The following is a 12896-nucleotide window of genomic DNA, read 5'->3' as shown; positions in this document are numbered from 1 at the left end:
ATGCCTAATGCTCGGCGAGCTACACTTTTAGCCAATGCCGGGTTTCTGCTTCCGTGGGCGGAAAGAAGCATTGGCAAGAGGCAGACTGTCTTGAAAGAGAGGTGGAGAAGGGGCAAAGTCAGCCACTGTCCGATGGCAGAACACCGAGGGACATATTCAGAAAGGCATATTGGAATATATGAAGCAGCGCTCCTGTAGTAGTCTTTTACGTACTTACTTTTACATGCCATTGTGAACTGTCTCCAAAAGATTAAAAAAAATAATAATGATACACACTTGGTGCACATAAAAAGCTCTGCACTCTGTGTGTGCACTTTCACTAATATGGAATTGGACGTTTGGGGCCGTTTCACAAAAGTGCAATAGCATGTGAAAGAGCATTCGTGCATTACTACTTCCTGGCCTCATAAATGCCTTTGTAAACAGCCCTCTCTATCCTGTAGTATGTGCCTCCCAACAGCCTACACCGAAAATCAATTGGTGCTGGGGTGCGTGCAGGGCGGCTGGGGCCTCTCAAAGTATAAAGTCCACTCTGTCGAGCAACTGTTGGATGAAAAGTCCCATGCACAACCAGAAAGAAGCATCTCTTATTAGCGCTCCAAAAGTTAACGTTAAAAATCTTTATTCATGCCATTTTTACTTCATTCTTTTTCTTGAAATTATCAATATCAGGATTTCCGTCCTTTTACAGCATTCTTTCCATTTAACAATAATTTCAGCTCTAGCTCCTCCCCAGACTCTTGACAGGCATCCCTTCCACAGAAGTTTAAGTGAGTCATGCATTAAACTGAGGCAACGCCCTCCACAAACTTTTAAATCACTCATATTAAAGAAGCATTTGCAATGCAATAGATCTCGCGTTTACGCAAGTTTAAGCCATTGGCATTGTAAATGACAATGCCTTTTATGTTTTAAAACCAAAACATAAATAAAAAGCATTGTCATTTATAATGCCAATAGCATAAACTAGTGTAAATACGAGACCTATCCTCTCCATCCATCCATCCCCTCCACTCCATCCATCCATCCATCCCCCCACTCCATCCATCCATCCATCCCCTCCACTCCATCCATCCATCAATCCACCCATCCCCACTCCATCGCTATCATCTTGCAAATCATCTTTATACACCAATACAGACTTTGTTAAAAATGTAATGCAACACACTGTCATATACAATGCCAATAACTCAAACTTTAATGCTGCGAGACCTATTGCATTGCAAATGCTTGTTTGTCCTGTGGTCATTGAGTGATGTGTGGTACTGTGTCTCCTGGGTTTGGGGACACAGTGTTGCGTTCTGCTCAGGTTGTGTGCCTTTCTGCTTTTACAGCTTGAGTCTGTTTAGCTACTGGGTGAAGCCAAATCTTGCTTTTGTATCTGCGCATTGGTAAGGACTTGGATGTGGATGTCTACCACTCTGAGTAATTAATATTATCTGTGAGTAACCGATCATTACTCCCCCCCAACTACCACTGGCGGCTACGGCTAGCTGCGTTGCACTTGCAAACCCACTCCAGCAATGCTACACATTTATGCCATAGATGGCTCACACATCATTTTCATTTATGCCCCATGTTGGGCCGCATTGCATATGCATCACATCCATGCTGGATGCAGCGTTGTGCACAATAACTGTGGTATCACTGCAGATATGCAGGGAGGCAACAGTTATTGAAATTCTGACCCTTGATGTCGGACATTGTGGGCCTTAGGAGACATGTAGGGTGCCATTACGTAATGCAAGCAACCATATCCCAGGCATTGCAGCTAGCTGGACACATTGCTACCCACCAGTGGGATACTGAAGTCAGAACGGTTGATAGGCTGGCAGAAAGGCCACATGACACCAGGACACGTATCAGCCTTCCGTTACTCTGTCCCCACTAAGGATATGGCTTGTGAGTTGAGATGGCTGTCTGTAATCCATTTGCTCTACAGCATGATTCTTAAGCGGAACTAAGTAGAGCCAACCACTAAGGGGGAGGAGAGGTCAGTAACAGTATTGTGTGGAAGGATGAGCATATGCGACGATGGCTGACAACGGCCGCCTGATTGCCAGTGTCAATTAACAGCACTGGGCATATCATCAGGCACGGTGTTAACATACTCTCCACTCACACAGCAATCTCCTTGTGGTAAAGCAGAGCCATTTTGCTATGTCAATGTGAGACCACCATGTACCACTACTACTTCATATGTGCAATCTCATATCTTTCACCATTTGTCAACATGTCCTCTCCTCCAAATCTGTATGATCTGACATTGTCCTGCTGTCTCTATGTAAAATGAACAAATGCATGAATCTTGCTGGCATTCAGTGATGTAATTAATCTCCCATTTCACATTGCAGAGGGCGACATAGCACCTCCTGAAGAGCCTCCTGGCCTCCCACCCACTGATGACACGGACGTATATGCTAACATCGACCGTGACAGCCTGCAACTCCTGCTCAATAACATTGCATCGCCAGCCTCCATAGCATGGCAACCCAGCAGCCCTCGGCAGACCCCACCCCCTGCTCACACCAACGAGCAGCAGGCACATACCGCCCCAGCTAGTTCCCAGGAGCCAGATCCCACCACCCGCGCATTCCAACTGCGGGTCATTGAGCTCCAGGAACGGTTGGTGGACAGGGTGCAGGTAGGGTTTCAGCAAATGGCAGAGCAAATTGTGGGCCTGCGTGGGTGTCTCAGTCCCATTAGGGACTGCATGAAGACACTCACAGACACCCACAGCCCCTTCCATGCTCTCCAGCGGTCCATGGCTGACATTGCTGGAGTCAAGATCCTGAGGCAGCAGTCACTGTCTGCTCAGGGTGGTTCCAGCAGTGTCAGCAAGGATCTGGACAGCATCCGCAAGATCATGGAGCGCATGGAGCGGATGCAGGCCCAAGATATGGCTGCCATGGCTGAACACATGCACCAGGTTGCTGGGATATACAACGCCCTGCACCTGCTTGTTGCCTCCTCACTGCCACAGAGTTTGGTGCAGATGGATGCTGCAGCGGCCTCCACATCCTCAGCTCCAACACCAGGGGTGTCAGTGCCTCACAGGGCAGCAGCAACAACACCAACTGACACCTGTGAGGCACATGACACAGAAGATGATGGAGATGAGGATGACAGTGCTTTGCTGCTGAGGAGGAAGCAGTAGTATCCCTCTGTACCAAAGCCCCAGTTTCTTGTGTCTTGGTGTGCTCTGGATCATGCCACACATGCAATTCTTGCACTTACTCCCACTGTCCCCTGGAACATCCTTGGACCCCCCATGGACTGCCATATCAACCCATTCCTTGCCACTTCAACCAGCCTGTGGACTGAACTATGCCTCTTCCCTTGGACCTGATAACATACTTTGTCTCTGTCTGGCCCTCCAAGGGGCACCCTCTGTACTTGCCCTATATGCTCACCAAATGTGTAAATATTGTAAATAAATCATACTTTAATCACACATATGTGCTTTGGTCAATTGTCATAAAGATAAGAACTTTGCAAATAGGGTATGGAGACTGATACATCCAGAAGGTACACCAATGTATGTACAAGCAGTGTACATGTTGGGACAGATCCAGAGATGGGTAAAAATAGGTTGATATGTGTTAACATGTGGTGGCACCATTGCACCAATGCATTGCTATTACATTGTCACGATTTCAATAGCCCATCAGACAAGGTTATCTATTGGGCACACGCCATTGGGCGAGTATAAGCAAAATGTGATAGGAGAACGCCCCCTGTTCCATTTTTGGATTCAGCGAGTCAAGTACCACTGGCCTCATGTCTAGTATGCCATGCACTGCTACATACCAGGGTTTTATCTCTATATTGACGTCCACGATTTGAAAGGGTACCCCCAGTATGACCCATATTTCTGCCAGTCCTGCATACACTGAGTATCCAGTGGCATCACACTGTCACAGACAACAACGATGTATATGTGGCATTCCTGAATTTTGACAAATGATTTTCATGTAGCTGCACTAGCTCTCTATGGTATTAGTTGTGATAGGAGTCAATGTACTAGCCACATGATGGAGTGTGTATGCCCCAGACATTCCATGTCCCCCTTTTTGAGGGAGGTCATAGTAAGTGAAGAGTGTGTTCAATTTGAGAGCACATGTTCATCTATACGTTGAAATTATTAAATATGGTCACAGTGTTGCCAACCATGGCACTGAAAATTTGTACTTTGGACTTCTACCGATGTTAGATGGCAATGCTAACAGTTCAAAACAAATAAGTGAACACAAGCTGGCTAATGTGCTACAGTCAATGTAAAAAAAACCTTGTCTGAAGGCAAGGTTCACACAATGACAGAGGTGTGTGTGCAACGCATAGCATTATTGACCAAGGATATGCAACTCTCTTGACTGGTTCTTGTGAAGTTCACAGCTGACAGACAGTTGCAAATGGGCAGTCGCCACACGGTGATACATCCCAGCCTGAAGATACATACCAACATATGTGAAATGTGTGGGAACACAGTTTGGGAGTGAGAGGGCAGTCTGGCTCGTCAAGGAGTCAGTGATCGTGACACAGTCAAAAAACCAGTAAGTGTGAGTTCACAGGGATTGCAACACAGGACAGTAGAGGATATGCATGCCATGACTGCTGGTCCATGTAGTTCACAAGGGTGTGTCACCCAAGTTGTGCACAAATGCTGCTTCATGGGCAATGTAGCTGCACCTTTGTGGAGTGATATTGAGCAGATAGTGATAGTATTGAGATGCCTGTGGCGCTTTGGATCAATGAATGTGGCTGATCCTGTCCTGAACTGGAGTGGTGTGGAGTGCAAAAAAACGATGGATTTAGGCCCACATCTCTGTACTGGGGTGAATGTATGACATTGTTCTGCATTCTGTCCATCAACTGTGGTTTTTGATCCTGTCCTGTGGGCTCATGGTAGAGCCAGGTGGTCCTGCTGCGATCCTGTGATGTCCGCTATGGCCTTGAGTACCTTGCGACATTAAATCAGCGCTTGGATCAATACAAGTCAGGAATTTTGTAAAGTGTGAGATAGGCTCCGTGTTTGACCAGCATTGGTTGTGTGGGAGGATGAATTGTGCAAATGCTGTTGCAGATAAGTGGGCACAGTGTCAGTGTTTGCAGAGGCGTATGAGTCCATCCAAGATTCAGCCTGTCATGGATTTTAAAGGAAAGTGAGTATTTCCTTTTACTACTACACGTAGACATGCTGGGAACAGGATAGGGTCCAAGAGCATGTCCTGCCTAACACGATCCTTGCCTGTCAGGATTGTGTATCTATGTTTAGTGACAGGTGACGTGTAGTCCATGAAGACATTTAGGATGATTTGCAACCTGGATGTGTTTTAGTTTGGAACATAATTGCATTATGGCATCCCTGTCCCTATAGTTGAGGATGTTGATCTAGAACGTAGGTGGCTTAAATCCTGTTGGCAATGGTCTGGTGGGCACCCTGTTTCCCCATTCCACTATGACGCATGATGAGAGAGTGACTTACGATAGCATCTATTTGTGACATGTCGCAGTGCAGACATCTAGATCTTCACACTCCTGCCCTTCTTCCGTGCACAACATGCAGAAATTGTAGCGTTGTGTCCGCCCTTCAACATCGTCAACTCTGTCTTCCAGCACTCAACATGGTTGAGTATGTATTGCATCTGTTGGTCTGCAGATGCAACATGCCTGGCAATTTCAGCAATGTCAGCTTCTGTGTGTATGGTGCTATCTACTAGTTGTTGATGATCTGCACGTAGATGTGAGGTCGATGGTCACATTAACAATTTATTACATTTAGGAAGTGCATATTCGCAGAATTGTCTCAGCCACATAATGCCACCTGGTGTGGACTGTGTGGGGCTTTGTGATGGCCACCCTTTGCTGGTGTATCAGCCACACAAGGACATCAGCATTTATCATGGTGCACAGGATGAAGTGTAGGGCAAATGTAGATCTAAAAGCAGGCGTGACCACATTTTTGGGTTTGGTGGACATTGTCCAGCTAGAGAGTGGGATGTTGTTTGCTGAGGCACAGCTCTGCATGGTGCAATAGTGCATGTAGTTCGATTTGCCTGCCTCTGTATCACAGGGGTGGAGGCTTTATATGCACTACTATGTCATGATGAACCTGCCAGAGCTCTCGTCTGTGTGCACAACAGTGTGCTGCGCATCTGCTGTGTGAGTAGGGTTGGCTGGCAAAGTGTACATTCAATGTAACTTGTTGTGTATTGTAAGTATGTCACAGGTACTGAGCGTCTGGGGACACACCTATCAATATTTCTGACACGTCGAGTAATTGCAGTCACACTTATTCCCCCACGCAAAAGGCACAGCAGTTGGTAAGTGCAGGGACATGGACGCAGTAATAGCTAGTCCACACAGCATAGGGGAGCACAGTAGGTGGAAGTAATGCTAAGCTGAGACTGTGTGATGCGTCTGGCCCAGCAGAGACACAACCGCACCATCCCAGCATGCATGATCAAAACTGACCTTCAGTTGTTTCCCTGCGCAGACCACTATGTCCAGAGTGGCCATGATCAGACATTGTAAGCTCAGGAGGGATCAGGGGTGTGCGGTGTTCTGGGAAGGCCATCAGGGATGTCCAGATGCACTGTGAGTCATCGTGACGCACCACAAGTTCATCCTATGTCTGTGTCCCCACTTTCACCTATCAACATTTTTCCGGCCGGACTCTTTGAGTACGCCGAAGTCCATTTGGCTCTCTCTTTCAGAAATCTGTGAGCAGAGTGTTCCATCACAGGATGTAGTGTGTGACCATCTGGGTCATCATCCTGTGATGATGTGTCATTGTGCCGGACCACACAGGCACACCAAAGGTTGGCGTCAGGGTCCAAGTAGCTACAATGTTCCTGCCCTGTGGATCCAATGTCCATGGCAAACTTAGTATTCACCTGTGCATTGAGTCCCTAGTCCTCCTGAAGGACTGGGCTATTCTAAGGCCCAGCGGTGCCAGGGAACAACACCTGAAACCTTCGTGGGTTACCTGTTCGGCGTACAAATTACAGAGACACGGGACACTTCCTTCGGCGTCAAAGATCAAGGTTTATTTACTGCAAGGATACAGAAATCGCAAGAAGTACACGTAGTGTAGGTTCTGAGAGACTGCTTCGAATTGCAACAGTGGATCGCTCCTTTTATACATATTTTAGTCATAGCACAACATGGCGAACAAAAGGTAACAGCTCGGTTCCCACAGTAAACTTCAAAAGGATTGCTTTCATGTATTCAAGAGCCCGGAACATAATTACAGTAGCATCGCCGGTTCCCAACTGTAAAAGTACGTTATCTCACCGTTAAGTACATTCCATTCTGGCTGTAAACGAGTTAAGAGAAGAGACAGAAACAGGTGCAAGGAAGACAAAGATAGACAACAGATTGAAAAAGAGTGTAGGGGGGCAATATCGGAAGCACGATTGCAGGATCAAAGGATTCGTGCCTAATGCATGCACGGCTGGAACAATAGAACGGCACGGCAAGATGAGCCTCGAGCGGAGCCATTTGCCTTTGTAGTGTCATCCCCCTCGTCATAAAGACACCCTCAAAGGAACACATGTCTTCCGCAAGAGCTTGGGAATCCCAGGGTCGCGAAGCGGACAGTGTCCGTTCGCTGACTACTTGAGGGCAAGAAACAAAATGGATGCCATATCTAAAATGGAACCCGTGGGTTCAGATGAAGAAGCCCACGAATAAGACGAATGGTGTAACGTAGAATAGCGAAAACGCGTACACCCACTAAACTCGTCATTTGCTGTTCATAGATACCAAACTCGTCCATATCCGAACAAGTCAAAAACGTCATTACGATTCTCACGGAACCTCAGACGCTCCTTTTGCCCTCAGGTAGGCAAGCACTAGTCGATATCAGAATCGATCTCGATATTCATCAGATCGTTCAGATGTTGCTGCAACATTATTCTATCCATCAATGCTTCTTTGGTAACAGATGGCCGTCTTATACACGTTGTAGCACAAAGGCCACATAAGGCAGGACCACACTGCACGCAAAGACAACACGTGAACAGAAACGCTACAACAACTCCAATGATCATCAGAATCTTCCAACCCCACGTCGACATCAGGCCCCAAAACTTCCTAGTAGCGTCCAATCACCTACGTCCACGTGTATGGACTCGGAGATCTTATGCAACTTCGAGATGGCTTGATATACGGTTGGAGCATTATCAGGGATGAAAATACAGCAACTCGAATGGATCACCTTGCGCACACCACCTCTATCTGCAAGAACAACGTCTAGAACCATACGGTTCTGCAACGTCATAAGCCTATCCGCCTGAAGCTCTGCTGTCAGATTACCAAGAGCACTTGCAGTTATATTAGCAGTCGATTCTACCACACGAGTCAACTGTCTCAGGTTCCTACTATTAACCATAGGTCCCCAAAACGGCAGGAAACCCTTAAAGAAGTCTCCTGCTTCTTGACCGGCAGTGTCTTCTTTGCTAATAACGCCTCTCACAACTCTAGTCTTGTGATAGTCCGAGGCAACTGTGAAAGTCGGTGGCAACAGATTCGCAATATAACTAAGTATGAGCGGAAAATCCATTCCGCTCGCGGATTTTGCGAATTTTCGGTAAATTCGCGATCCGCGAACTCCCGCGAATTCGCAAATCCGCGAGCGGCGGATTCCGGGGGCAAAAGTTGAAGCCTGGCTGGCCTGTCAACTTGTAACTATTTTACGATGGCGCCGGCAAGCTGCCAGCGCCATCCTAAAATAGTTACTAACTTAGCTTCAACAGGAAGCTCTAATAGATAAAATAAAGCAGGTGCTTTTATCTATTAGAGCTTCCTGTTGAAGCTAATTTAGTAAGTATTTTAGGATGGCGCTGGCAGCTTGCCGGCGCCATCCTAAAATAGTTACAACATGCCCTAATTGTGAGCGTCGTCGAGGCAGGTGTGCCTTCTTCCCAACTCTACCGTGGAAAATCAGCTGTGATGCTGGATAGAGGCCTTTGCATCCTTGACTTTCACGAGCACAATACCCGTGCTGTTCTTGTGACCAGGGGGTTCTTTCTCTTCATCTGCTGAACTGATCTTTCTCAGACCTTTTATACACAGAAGAAGCATGTGTGAACTCGCATGGTAGCCCTGCCCGTTTGGCCCCGCCCACACACTCGCTGTTTGCACCGTCTTCCAACCATTCACCCACTATGATGGACAGCTCACTCAAGGGACCCCTGCGCCCGTCGGGGCGATTGCATAGTAACACACACATGGTCGCTCGAACTAGTTGATGCTCAAATTCAATGACTCATTCATTAGCCCAAAAACAATCGTGAGCGTCGTCGAGGCTGGACAGGTGTGCCTTCTCTACCGTGGAAAATCAGCTGTGATGCTGGATAGAGGCCTCACAAGAGGCATGTGCACTCGCATGGAAGCCCCGCCCCCGCCCCAAATCCGCGGATCCGCAAAATCCGCGGATTTTGCGGATCCACGATCCGCAAATCCGCAAAATCCGCGGATCGTGGATCCGCAAAATCCGCCCATGCCTAAATATAACAGGTGCCCGAGAAGTCACGGGGCAACCATGTATATGCAGGATCATAACATACAAAGTATGTACCCTTGGCAGTCAGGAAAACGGGGGAAGAGAGCATTGGTAAAACATACGTTTCAGTACAAGAACTCTTCCCAAGCTGAGCTCGCGGATTTCGACCAAGACCTTGCAAGCAAAAATTACCGAGATGGGGTACGATCCAGATCGGAGACGAGCTTTTAAGCTGTCTATCACCCACTGACATGCTATACTCAGCCTCACTCAGATCCTTATATGCTCGCACCTCTTCCTCTGGAATAAGCGATGCATCAAAAATATCTCTATCCAAGTCAACAATCGCTCTTGTCAAAGTCTTGTGGTACGGGCCGGGACCAGGATCTGCAGAGCGTGGCTCTCGATGGGGGTAGGAATCTCGTGCACTACGGAACATAGTTTGGAATGCTCGAGCTGACCCCTGGGAGCTATAAGGAAGAACCAAATACGGAATACCCCTATCCATGGTATGTGGCATTAACCCACACACCCAACAGTTAGTAGTATTCATCACTAACTGATGCTGATGTAGGAGCTGGACAAAGGAGTTGTTCATGAATTCCACACGTCTAACCTGTTCATGTTGGGGCAGAGGATGAAAGGAATGTGGAGAAACAGTGGAAATAGAATTCAGTTCAGAAGGAGAAGAAGTAGGTGAGGCGGAAGGCAATAATGACCGTATTCCAAAATACACTCCACCCACTAATAACATAGAAACAGTCAGAAACAGCAGAAATACCTGAAACAGAAAGCATTTTGTTTGTACAACCTTATGTAATTTCGATCTTTGAGCTGACATCCTCTCTACTTCCAACAGCTTAGAGAAATCCATCCTCTAAAAATCGTCTGTAACGTTCTTGACGCACTTCGTTCTGAGTAGCGATTATCAATTCCCAGGAGTTCCCAGGAATCGACAAAAGTAACCTACCTAGTGTCAGGAACCTGCTAAACAGAAGGAAGTACCCGCACGGCCCTACGGTCAACCCGGATGACAGGTTTTCTTAATCAAAACATTCAAGTTTTAATACAAAACTCCTAGCTATGGAAGGAAAAAGGAACACACGTGAAAAAGAATTCAAAAATCAATAGAAGATGCAAGTGTTCATAATGCTCGTGGCAACAGTAAGGGGGTAATATGAATTCGAAATCAAAAAGGGATTTTTTTATTAGTCTTTGTCACGTGAACGAAGAAAATATCGACTTCTTCCAGGTCGAGTCTGCTCTTCAAATAATTGGTCAGATTGCGAACCAGTGTTCAATTGATCAGGTGACAGTTCAGGCCTCGAATTCTCCAACGCTGACGATTCAACAAATGTATCTGGCTGCAATGAAGTGTCTCCTACAGGTTGAGCATCGCTAAACGGCACAAAACATATTGGGGTCTCTGTTTCCGTTGCGGCAATCCCAGTCCTCACCCAAGAATCTGCTGACAAAGGGATCGGAACTTTCTTGGTGTGGGTGGCGTGCACCCAATTCTTTCTGCCTTCCAACCGAACTGCAGTCCTTGTAGCCAGCAGGACTTGGAAGGGACCCACAAATATCGGCTCCAGGTTACGCTTTCTTCCAAAGTTGCGGGTGACAACTCAGTCACCCGGTTGGAGCCGATGTCCAGGACCCTCTGTCTGTGCCGGTAGAGCTTCAAAAACCTGTTGATGAATTAACCTCAGTTTAGCAGTCAGATCATAAAGATAATCGATCAACATTGGGTATTCGAGACTATCAAATGCCTTAGGCCTCGGGACTCCCCAAATGTTCGCAGGACAGCCGAACACAATCTCATATGGGCTAAGCCCTACTCGAGAGTGCACAGTCGCCCTGGTCGACAAGAAAGCTAGAGGCAAGGCATCAGGCCATGACAGACCAGTCGTCGCTTGAATCTTAGCAAGTTTCAGTTTCAGAGTACCATTGTACCCTTCAACTAAACCCACTGACTGGGGATGATTGGCGCTATGGAATTTTTGTCGAATTCCAAGGCGCTTACACACACTCTTCATCACATTCCCCACAAACTCACTTCCGTTATCCGACCATACAATCCGTGGCATTCCATACCGAGGAAAGTATTCCTTCAGTAGGACTTTCGCTGTGGACAGGGCATTATTATCTTTAAGAGGATAGGCCTCAATCCATCTGGAGAACGCGCAAACCACAACTAAAACGTACTTCAGGTTATTGCATCTCTCCATATGGATGAAGTCCAATTGGATGACTTCAAAGGGACATGTAGGAGGAGCAAAATGGCCAGGTGGAGTGGGGGTGCCCTTGCCAGGATTATACATCATACATACCATACAATTCTTAACCACCCTCTCAGCACACTTAGCAACACCATCATTCTTCCATACAGGAGACAATATATTACATATACCTTTCGTGCTAATATGTGACATGCCATGTGCCATAGTCACAAGGGCTAGCACATATGCATCCGGTAACATCCACCTCTGACATTCCGACAAATCAATCCAACATCCATGTGCATCTAACTTTCCCGTGCTCTGTTTCCACTTAGTCTTTTCAATCTCGGTAGCCTCATTCTGAATAGCTTTCTCGCTCTCAACAGTGTCCTCACACATACCAGTCTCCGTCGGCCACCTTACTGAACTCGTAACGTACATTCGGGTTGCAAAATTCTTAGCTGTTTCCTTAGCAATCTCATCCGCAAACGCGTTACCACGACCTACATCATCCGTAACCTTTCGGTGCGCGCTGCATTTGATGATTGCCACCAGCTTGGGCAATGTAAGTGCGTCCAAAAGATCGTTCACGAGCTGTCCGTGTTGGATCTTCGTGCCATGCGATGTCATAAATCCTCTTTCTCTCCACAATCGACCAAAGCTATGTGCAACGCCAAACGCATATTGACTATCTGTAAACACATTCACTCGCTTTCCCTTAGACAAAACACACGCTCTCATCAACGCAATCAACTCTGCCGCTTGCGCTGAATTCTGACTCAATCTCGCAGTTTCCACAACCGTACTCAACGTCACCACAGCATACGCAGTCGTCACATCGACATTCGGCAACTTAAAACACGAACCATCAACATACAAAGTACCATCGGGATCTACCAATGGAGTGTTTTTTAGGTCAACACGACCCTTCGTTTCTTCCTCAGTTCGTAGATAACAATCATGTGGTAGTACATCATCTGATTCCATATTAGTCGGCAACAAAGTCGTCGGGTTCAGCACATTACAACGCTTTATTTGTATATGACTTGCCAAAAGCGTCAACTCATAACCAGACAACCTTGCACTCGTCAAGTGCTGAGTTTTCGTTCGATTTAAGAGCGTGTCAACTGCATGCGGAACCATCACCGTAAGCATATTATCCATGACCA

Source organism: Lissotriton vulgaris, chromosome 11 (assembly GCF_964263255.1).
Source record: "Lissotriton vulgaris chromosome 11, aLisVul1.2, whole genome shotgun sequence".
Taxonomy (NCBI): Eukaryota; Metazoa; Chordata; class Amphibia; order Caudata; family Salamandridae; genus Lissotriton; species Lissotriton vulgaris.
Note: the sequence above shows the minus strand (reverse complement) of the source record.